Source organism: Solanum lycopersicum, chromosome 1, assembly GCF_036512215.1.
Source record: "Solanum lycopersicum chromosome 1, SLM_r2.1".
NCBI classification, from domain to species: domain Eukaryota; kingdom Viridiplantae; phylum Streptophyta; class Magnoliopsida; order Solanales; family Solanaceae; genus Solanum; species Solanum lycopersicum.
The window spans coordinates 49,944,544-49,953,596 of NC_090800.1; positions in this window are offsets into that span (position 1 = coordinate 49,944,544).

Consider the following 9,053-nt stretch of genomic DNA (forward strand, 5'->3'; position numbering starts at 1 on the left):
AAGAGAGGAAATATTATGGGATTTATTGGAATCAAACTGGGATCCCCCAAATCTGAAAGATGTGATTATCATGTTTAAAATAAGATTAAGTGTTGTCCAAGGAATTCGAAATCGGGTTCCCTTGCCCAATTATGTATTGACACTTAAGTCATAGGTAAGTAAATATTTAATGAATGCTGCCTCTAATTATCGAAATCGAGATCTTTGCATAAATACAAGATTCAAAAGTCTTGTACTACATAATCTTAGGAAGATATGAATCACTTAAATGCACTATGAATGAAGCCTCGTGGCTTGTATGTATAGACCCATAAGTCTAGCATACGTTTAAAAATAAGTGAACCTAAGATGTATGTAATGAAATGATGTAACTACGAGTATAAAACATACTAAATGGCCAAGTGCATTGTCATACAATGAAATGATTATTATGTAATGAAATGATGAAACACTAGAAGGGTTAAGTAAGAGTGTAAAACACACAAATGGCTAAGTGCATTGGCATATGAAGAAATGAACATTCACGTAAAAAGGGGTGAGTAATTATGAAGAGCAAATGTGCTAATGTTGATGAATGTGGTGAGAACATTATATGAGGCTAATGTAAAAGACGAGAGCAATCTCAAATGATCCTAAGTAAATGTTACCAAAACGTACTCACCTATGAGAATTTAAAGTTAATGAAGAGACCAGTCTCTATGAACACTTTAATGGAAATATTGAACTTAACACACTTAATACTAATGATGAGATTAGAAATCATCTATTGAGCTATGATGTCCTCATACTAGAAGCCAGCTTCCATTACGTATGAGTTGAATGTAATGAAACTTTATACTGAGCATCGATAGACTAGCTATGAGCGGTGATGCCTTCTTTTTGGAAGGGCGAAGGTTCACGTAACTCTCATGAGATGAGACAGTCCGGCATGCCGGGTATGGATCTCCTTATATCTCCTAGTCTTCAAACCTATACTGCCAACGAACCTAATGAAAGTCTTAAACTACATCCTAGGTATAGCTGGTGTTTATACTGGCCTATGATTTAAATGAAATGGAGTACATATGAATGAATGAAGTAGACTCTGTGATTTATAATGAAGACTCTCTAGTTAAGGTCTCATCTATTGAGCCCTCATTCCTGGGATGTCTTAACGTTAAGTCCATGATTCCATGGTTTTAAGGCATATGAATGAATGATATTAAAGAAGTTATATGTTTCATGCAAATTGTGTTGTATGTTATATGATATGTGTTATGTGTAAATATCATGTGATGTGTGCAAATGTGAAAAGTATGATGATGTGTGTTAATCTCATGGCATAACTTTCCTATTCAAAATCAGAAAAGCTCACTGACTTTCCTAATCCAAATTTGGAAAGCTCATTGAGTTTCCTAATCAAAATTTGGAAACATTCCTAATCTTAATTTGGCAAGTCCACTGACTTGACTTCCAAAAAATTGTTGTTAGGAAAGAGTTATTCTTCCTCATGCATGTATGTGGTGTGTGCTTGCATATACCCATACTTAGTACAAGCGTGTAGTAACCCTATACAATCTCTACTATTTTTTTAGGTGCAGGCACAGGTGGATGATAGTGCTACAGGATCATCGTTGCAGTTATCCGGACGTCTAGCATTCATCCGGATTTGGTAGGTCCTCATTCGAGGCTGCTATTGTTTTATATCCTAGCTTAGTTTTAGAGTTGATCTAGTGGAACATGTTCCACCAGCATTTCTATCCTATTTTTATTCAGACTATGTATTGGTGCCATTTTGGCAATTATACACTTAATAAGAATTGAACTATTTCTTTCAGTTGCTTATCCCTTAATGTTAGATGGTGAATATTACGTATTAATGAGAATCATTTTATAAGTACGTTAGGGAAAAAAAGTTTCAAATTTTCCGCTAAAATTAACCCATGTAAAGTAAGAATGACGTAAGTAGGCTTGTCTGTGACCTCTGAGAGGTCAATGATGCCGGTCTCGTCTGGGGGATGTCGGTCATGACACAAGTCCACTTTGGAATGGATTCCAAAAAATGAGAAGTAAATTGAGTACCCCTATCCAAAATAATAGACAAGGGAACGCCACGCATCCTCACAATCTCCTTAAGATACAATTTAGCATAGTCTTCCGCTGAATATTTAGCCTTGACGGGAATAAAATAGGCTGATTTGGTCATCCTATCAATAATAACCCAAATCGAATCATGGTCCCTTCATGTACGAGGCAAACCCACAACAAAATCCATATTGACATCTTCCCACTTCCAAGTAGAGATAGCTATTTCTTGAGACAAACATCCTAGTCTTTGATGTTCGACCTTGACTTGTTGACAAATAGGACATTTGGCCACAAACTCCTCTATATCCCTCTTCAAACTATTCTACCAATAGATCTCCCGCAAGTTGCAGTATATCTTCCTGGCTCCCCGGTGAATGGAATATCTTGAACCATGATCTTTTCCAAAATTTATCTTCTCAAGTCATCCACATCCGGAACGCACAACCTACCTTGATACCTAAGTACCCCATCTCCCCCTTGGGAGAAAGCTTCAATGGATTTTCCAAGTACAGAGTCTTTCAACTTCATCAAGACGGGATCAAGGTGTTTGTTGGATCTCATATCAACAACTAAGAATGACTCGGAGCTATTTTTTTATCATGACACAACCTTAATCTACTTATGGAACCCCCAATTGGGCCAGTCTATGCACATCATGGACTAACTCCTTTTTCTTATCTTTTACATGAGCAACACTACCCATGGGCATATGTCTCAATGAATCCACAACTACATAAGCCTTGTCGGGATGGTAGAGGACACTAAAATCATAGTCTTTAAAAATCTCTAGCCACCTTCTTTTTTGGAGGTTTATCTCTTTTTGGGTAAACACATATTGAATACTTTTGTGATCGGTGAACAAATCTACGTGCACTCCATACAAATAGTGTCTCCATATCTTCTAGGAAAACACCACGGCCGTTAATTCAAGGTCATGATTTAGATAGTTATTTTCGTGTACCTAGAGTTGCCTTGAGGCATAAGTTATAACCTTACCATGTTTCATGGTGACACAACCCAAACCTATTCGAGAAGTGTCACAATATACCACAAACCCTTTGGTACCCTCGACTAAGGTCAATACCAGAGCATAGGTAGATTAACTTTAAAGTCTTGGTAGCCTTTTTCACAAGTTTCTGACCATTCAAACTTAACTTTCTTTTGGGTTAGGGTCGTCAATGGAGAAGCGATAAATGTGATTCATTAACAAATCTCCTATAATACATACACAAACCCAAAAGGCTTCGAACGTCAGTTGAAATTAGGGGTCAAGGACAATTCTTAACTTGCTCCATTTTCTTCAGATCAACCTCTATACCCACACTCGATACAGACCAAGAGAAGCAACTGGTCATAGACAAAACTCGCACTTACTATATTTAGAAAAAAAATTGGTGTTACTTGAGGATTTGCAAAAATATCCTCAAATGAATCATGTGTTCATCCTCACTTTTGGAATATACCAAGATGTCATTGATACGCTCAAACATACTTCTCAAGTAAGAAGTAAAGCGGTCGTGTTAAGTAAATAACCCAACAAGTGACGTTGGGATCGTTCCCACGAGGAAAATAGTCTAGACTTAACTTCAACCTGTTATTACTATTGTTTGGTCAATGACTTCCTTAGAAAGTAAAAACAATAAAATGGGGGTTTCTAATTCTAAATGAATGAAAATAACTAATGTAATTGAAAGAGACACTTAACAGCTTTGAATGTTGGATTTTAATCAATTAATCAAAGTAACTAGGGTTTATGTGTTCCCCACAGGTTCATAACTAGATAATTCTAACTATAACAATTCTTTCCTAGTATCTTGCATGCAAAGTGATAAGTTTTGTATTTCTAAATCCTTGGTCCGGCATCTAGAAAATCTCACTCCGCACCTTGGTCCGGCTACATGTGTTGCGTTCCTAACCCTTATCTTTACCTCATATTAAGCATCGTATTCGATATTTTACTAAGTTATTACCTCGTACCAATCACTACTAGCCTATTAGATAGTATACACTAAATCTATGTTGATAATTATTTTCCCATTATCTACCTCCTTGGTCCGGCAAGTAGCATTAAGACGAGTTCTACGTTGGCCATCCGTTAAAAAGACTTCTAAGCGAAAAAATTATTAATACATGCAAGACACCATTCTAGAATTGTTATTTTAGTTAGGTTTTGTCTCATTATTTTCCTATGGTTCCCACAACCCTAGTTATGGAGTTTAGTTACTCATAGTCATAATCACAATATTCAAATATATTAAATAAGAATTCATGTACTAACTTCAATGATAAAGAGTAAAATACGCGAGTTTTCTTGAATAATCACCAAAAATCACCAACAATCAATGATAATTAAAAGTCAACAATACAATGTTTACTAATACGGTGTCTAACAATACAGAGTCTAACAATGATCCAGAGTCTAACAATACGGAGTCTAACAGATAATACCATAGTCTAACTAATAATACAAGAGCCTAACTATATGGAGTCTAACCTCAAAAATGAGGTTATTCAAACTATTTATAAAAAATAAAAACCTAATTAAACAAGGACTCTATTTGCTGGAAATCTGCCAAAATACGGCTGGGTCGACGGACCTCGCGAGGATCGTCATGGACACGACGGGCCGTCATGGACTCCGTCATCCCATACTTGTGCAATTTCCTCTGCTGCTCTTCTTCATTACCCTCGACGGCAGGTATGACAGACCGTCATAGGAACAACAGTCCGTCGAGGGTCTTCGTTCCAAAACACTTCAACTCTTGGAATATGGGTACTGGGATTACTTCTCTGAACTTGACGACGAACCTGCAGGACGGACCGTCATAGACACGACGGACCATCACAAGTTTCGTAACCCCACACTTGGTCAGACATCCCCATCTTCCTTCAGCGGCTGCACTACGCTGCCACCTACGGACCGTCATAAGCACGACGAACCGTCATCCGTAGGTGGTCTCTTCTACATTTCTTCGCTCAAAATCTCCGTATTCAGCTTTGGACAGATTTCCTGCAAAATAAAAAGAAACTTATATAAAAATTAGCACAAAAAGGCTTTTGGACACACTAAACTTAAGGAAAAAGTATTAATAATTTCGTGAAACTACGGTATATCAACACCCTCAACTTAAATTCGTTGTTTGTCCTCAAGTGACGCACTATGACTCAATACAAAAATCTTTGTACAATAGTATTCATGTTTTATCCTTTGCAATCATTTGGCTATCAATCCCGATTAATCTCATCAAATCTATGCATGCTATCACTATTAGTCTTGAATTATGTGGGATCAGAACATGACATAGACTCACCATGCACTAACACCTATCCTCTTCAATTTGTCACTGAGGTACTAACAATTCCGGTATTGCAACTAGTGTCCTCACTTCAAAACAAAATCCTCCTTTTTCACACAATGATTTCAGTTTGAGTATAAGGATTACTTTTCAACACTCGCTCACAAAACAAAGTCACACTCATTCATACCTATTTTCATAAGCTTGCCCTTATTTTCACTGCCTTAAGTTCGCTATATAACCCTTAGGATCACGATAGGACTTTTTTAGCTAGTAACATAGGCTCAGGGTCAAGTAGGGTATATTTAGGTATACATTAGTGACTTTTTTCCCTCCTTGACATATCGGCTAAACCTTCCACTTTTTATCATTTTATCTCGCCTAGATTCTTCTTGTATATTTTTCTTTTTATTTACTTTTCTTTCAACTAATTCTTGAGTCACTTTACTTTTGTTCTTTCTCTCTCTTTGTTCTTTCAACCCCATTTTCCAGAGCATTCCTTATAATATCCACCCTCAACTCATGGCTTTGCCATGAGTCAAGGTCCACAATACCCAAAGTTGGTTCAGGGCCATAACGAAGGTTCTTTACTACATTAGCCACCCTCAACTTATGCTTTTGGCATAAGCTGAGGTGCACATGTCCAAGGAGGGACCAGGGCCAACACATTGTTCCCAGAAAAGATCAGTTGGGGTGAAAAAGAAATGTCTAATTTAAGATCAGATCATTTGGATCAAAGAAGGATAAATTTCATTTGGTTTCTTTTATTTAGGCTAAAAATGGGCTATATTGAATAAGGGCCTATGATCCTTTCCTAATTGTCTATTACAGCTTGCTTTTAGCAGGACTAACCAGGCAAGTTCTAGCTCAGTACCAATTGTGGACTATTCGAATTTTCCTCACACTCACTTGACATTTCATTACTATACCAGATTATCAGACACCTAGTTCAAATTTTAGACTTAGGGTAATGCAATGGTGTACCCCTATGTCATGCTTAGGGCCACACAATTTTCAATTACTATGACTAGTCATGCATCATTTTCCAGTTTATCAGGATATCATTTTAGCCATTATGCTTCAGAATTAAACTATATACAAAAGATATAAACATGTCGGTTCAACAGAAAAAGTAATTAGTCTTTGGGGGAAAAGAACACAAGCAAGAAAACCCTAAAATAGGATAGTGAATTGGGCTACTCAGACTTCACCCTAACACTCACTTTTCATTTACCCCACCACCAATAAAAAGCATGCAATTTTCCCCAATGCATAAAAAAATTATCTAGATATTAGAGTGGAAGGTGAAGCAAACATGTGGCGCAAAGCGCCGTCGATCAGCAAGCTGGTGGGTCCGGTTCCTCGGAACCCAGTAGTGCCCTCAGCAAAAACTGCACATCAGTAGTGCCTCCTGCTATATCTGCAGTGCGGGAGCTAGACGCCCCAGCCGCTAACTGTGATGCTCTGATCTGGTGTGCCTCCTCCTCAGCAAGTGAGGCTCTCCTCGCAGCCTCCATCTCTTGGCACTCCTTCTTTCGTGCTCGCGCCTCATCCTCTTCTCGACCCCTACGCCTCTTGGAATTATCTCAAGGGGGAGGTGGTGGAATCTCTGATGTGGAAAATAGGGCCGCCAACACTGTGTCTTCAGCAGGCTCGACAGAAGGGGCCTCAGACTCTGGAACCCTAGCCTCTAAGATCGTGTCTATATCTACACGAAGACTGCCAACTGCAGCCTGAAGAGTCGACACATCCACCAGAGGGGCAGGTCGGGCTAACACCCTCAACTCAAAGGCGTCCAAGCGCTGGTGAACCTCAGCAATCTTCCGCTCTGTATACTTGACCATTTTCCGCTCTAGGCGCTCTTCTGACTCAGTAATTGACTTCTGCATCTACGGCTGGATATGATGCATAATTGTAGCCATTTGTGCCTCTAATTTTTGGACTCTAGCAAGCGGGACAAGTGCCGGTAGGGGGACTGTGGGAGAGGAGCTCGGGGCAGTGCTACTACCCGGGATAGACTCGACCGCGGTAGTGTCAGTGGACGCCACCTGTGTAGCCATGCGGTCCTGGGCTACCGTATCAGCAAGATCATCAGCAATGGGGGTAGCTCTGGACGGGGCTCTCTCCGTGGAGCCAACTCATTGGCCTCATCTCTGATGAGGCCGACGTCAACAGTGCCCTGCGGGGTCTTGAGCTAATCTACGTGCAATATAGGCACACCTGCGTACCTGCAAAGAGCAAAGATCATGCACGGGAAAGGGTAAGTAGTAGTGACCTTGAAAGCCCTCTCGTGCATGACTGCTGGTAGATGCCAAGTGAAGTCCACCTCGAACCCAGCTATCATCGCCTCCATCAACATTGCTTCATCCCATGTAACGATATTATCAGCAATTGTGGGGGAAAGGCAGTGACGGACAATCAGCCATACGAACTTCGTCGTGAAAGTGAGGTTGGCCGTCTTAATGGCCCCCTTTGGCTCAGTTACCCAGTCGGCACCCTCTCCATCAACTGACAGGTGCAGGGCCATCAACCTCTTGGTGGTCTCTCTCATTGATGGCTCGCGCAGGAACTGGCCTTCTTTAACTATCTGCCAGCGGTAGTCAAACTCGGTAGTGAGAGGGGTCCGAGTAGCATCAACACTCTCATCGTATAAAAACCAGCGGATGACAGGCAGGGAAATGTCAACCTGTACACCCCTGACTCAGACCTGCTCCAGTAGGGCCTGTTTAGCGGGGGCATCCCGCCTATCTATCTGTGATCGGAGAGTCGCTACGTAGGATACGTAGAACTCTCAGACAATTTCTTAACTGTAACGTCCCAACAGACGTGCTCTCCACTCCAAGCGATGAATGGTGAAGAGATTGTGGATCTCAAGCATCGTCGGGACAGTCCCTGTAAGGAAACGCCGCTCCAAGGTGAGTGTTCGAGTCATCACTCCTTTATCAGTCAGGAATCTGGCGCCGGAGTAGACTTGAAATTTCCCATGGACACACCACTGGTTGGGCTGGTCAGTGGCTGGGGTGGGGACCTGAGCTGGTGAACCTGATGTGGATTCTGAACTGTCTGCCTCATCAGACGAGGCCGAAGCTGCAGTGGTGGTGGGTGCGGGAACCTCAGCAGAGTCGGAGGCTTCCTCTGACCAAGATACTCCTAAGGAGCCAAACGCTCCTTCTTCATTTGTAGCTGACTCAGAGGGTGTGCCGGTCAGTGTGCGCTCCTCATCAGACTGGGAGGCAGTGACTACGCCGGACGGAACTGTTTTGGGTGTGGCTCTGGGAGCACGTGCAGCACAGGAAGGGGTGGAAGTGCCTGGGGGCACGTACTCGGGGTCATGCTCATCATCAAAGCCAATGACCATGCGGGCCGACGGGGCAACAGACTTCAATCGCCCGCGTGCATAGATGCGATCTTGCTTGGGTGCCATAGTAGATACTACCTATAAAAGATCAATATTAGAATGAGAAGTGGCAAATAAGACAAGCGAAACCACAAAAACAATTAAAATAGTATGTCATTACTATGGTAACAGTGACACATGACGGGCCTGGTGACGGCTCGTCGTGACTATGACGGACCATCATGGGGTCCGTCCTGTTTTACTTAAACTACGTATATATGGAGAACCCTGAAGGAGAGTCTCTGACTAGTCCGTCGTAGGTGTTCATCATAGGACACTTAAAAAAATATGGA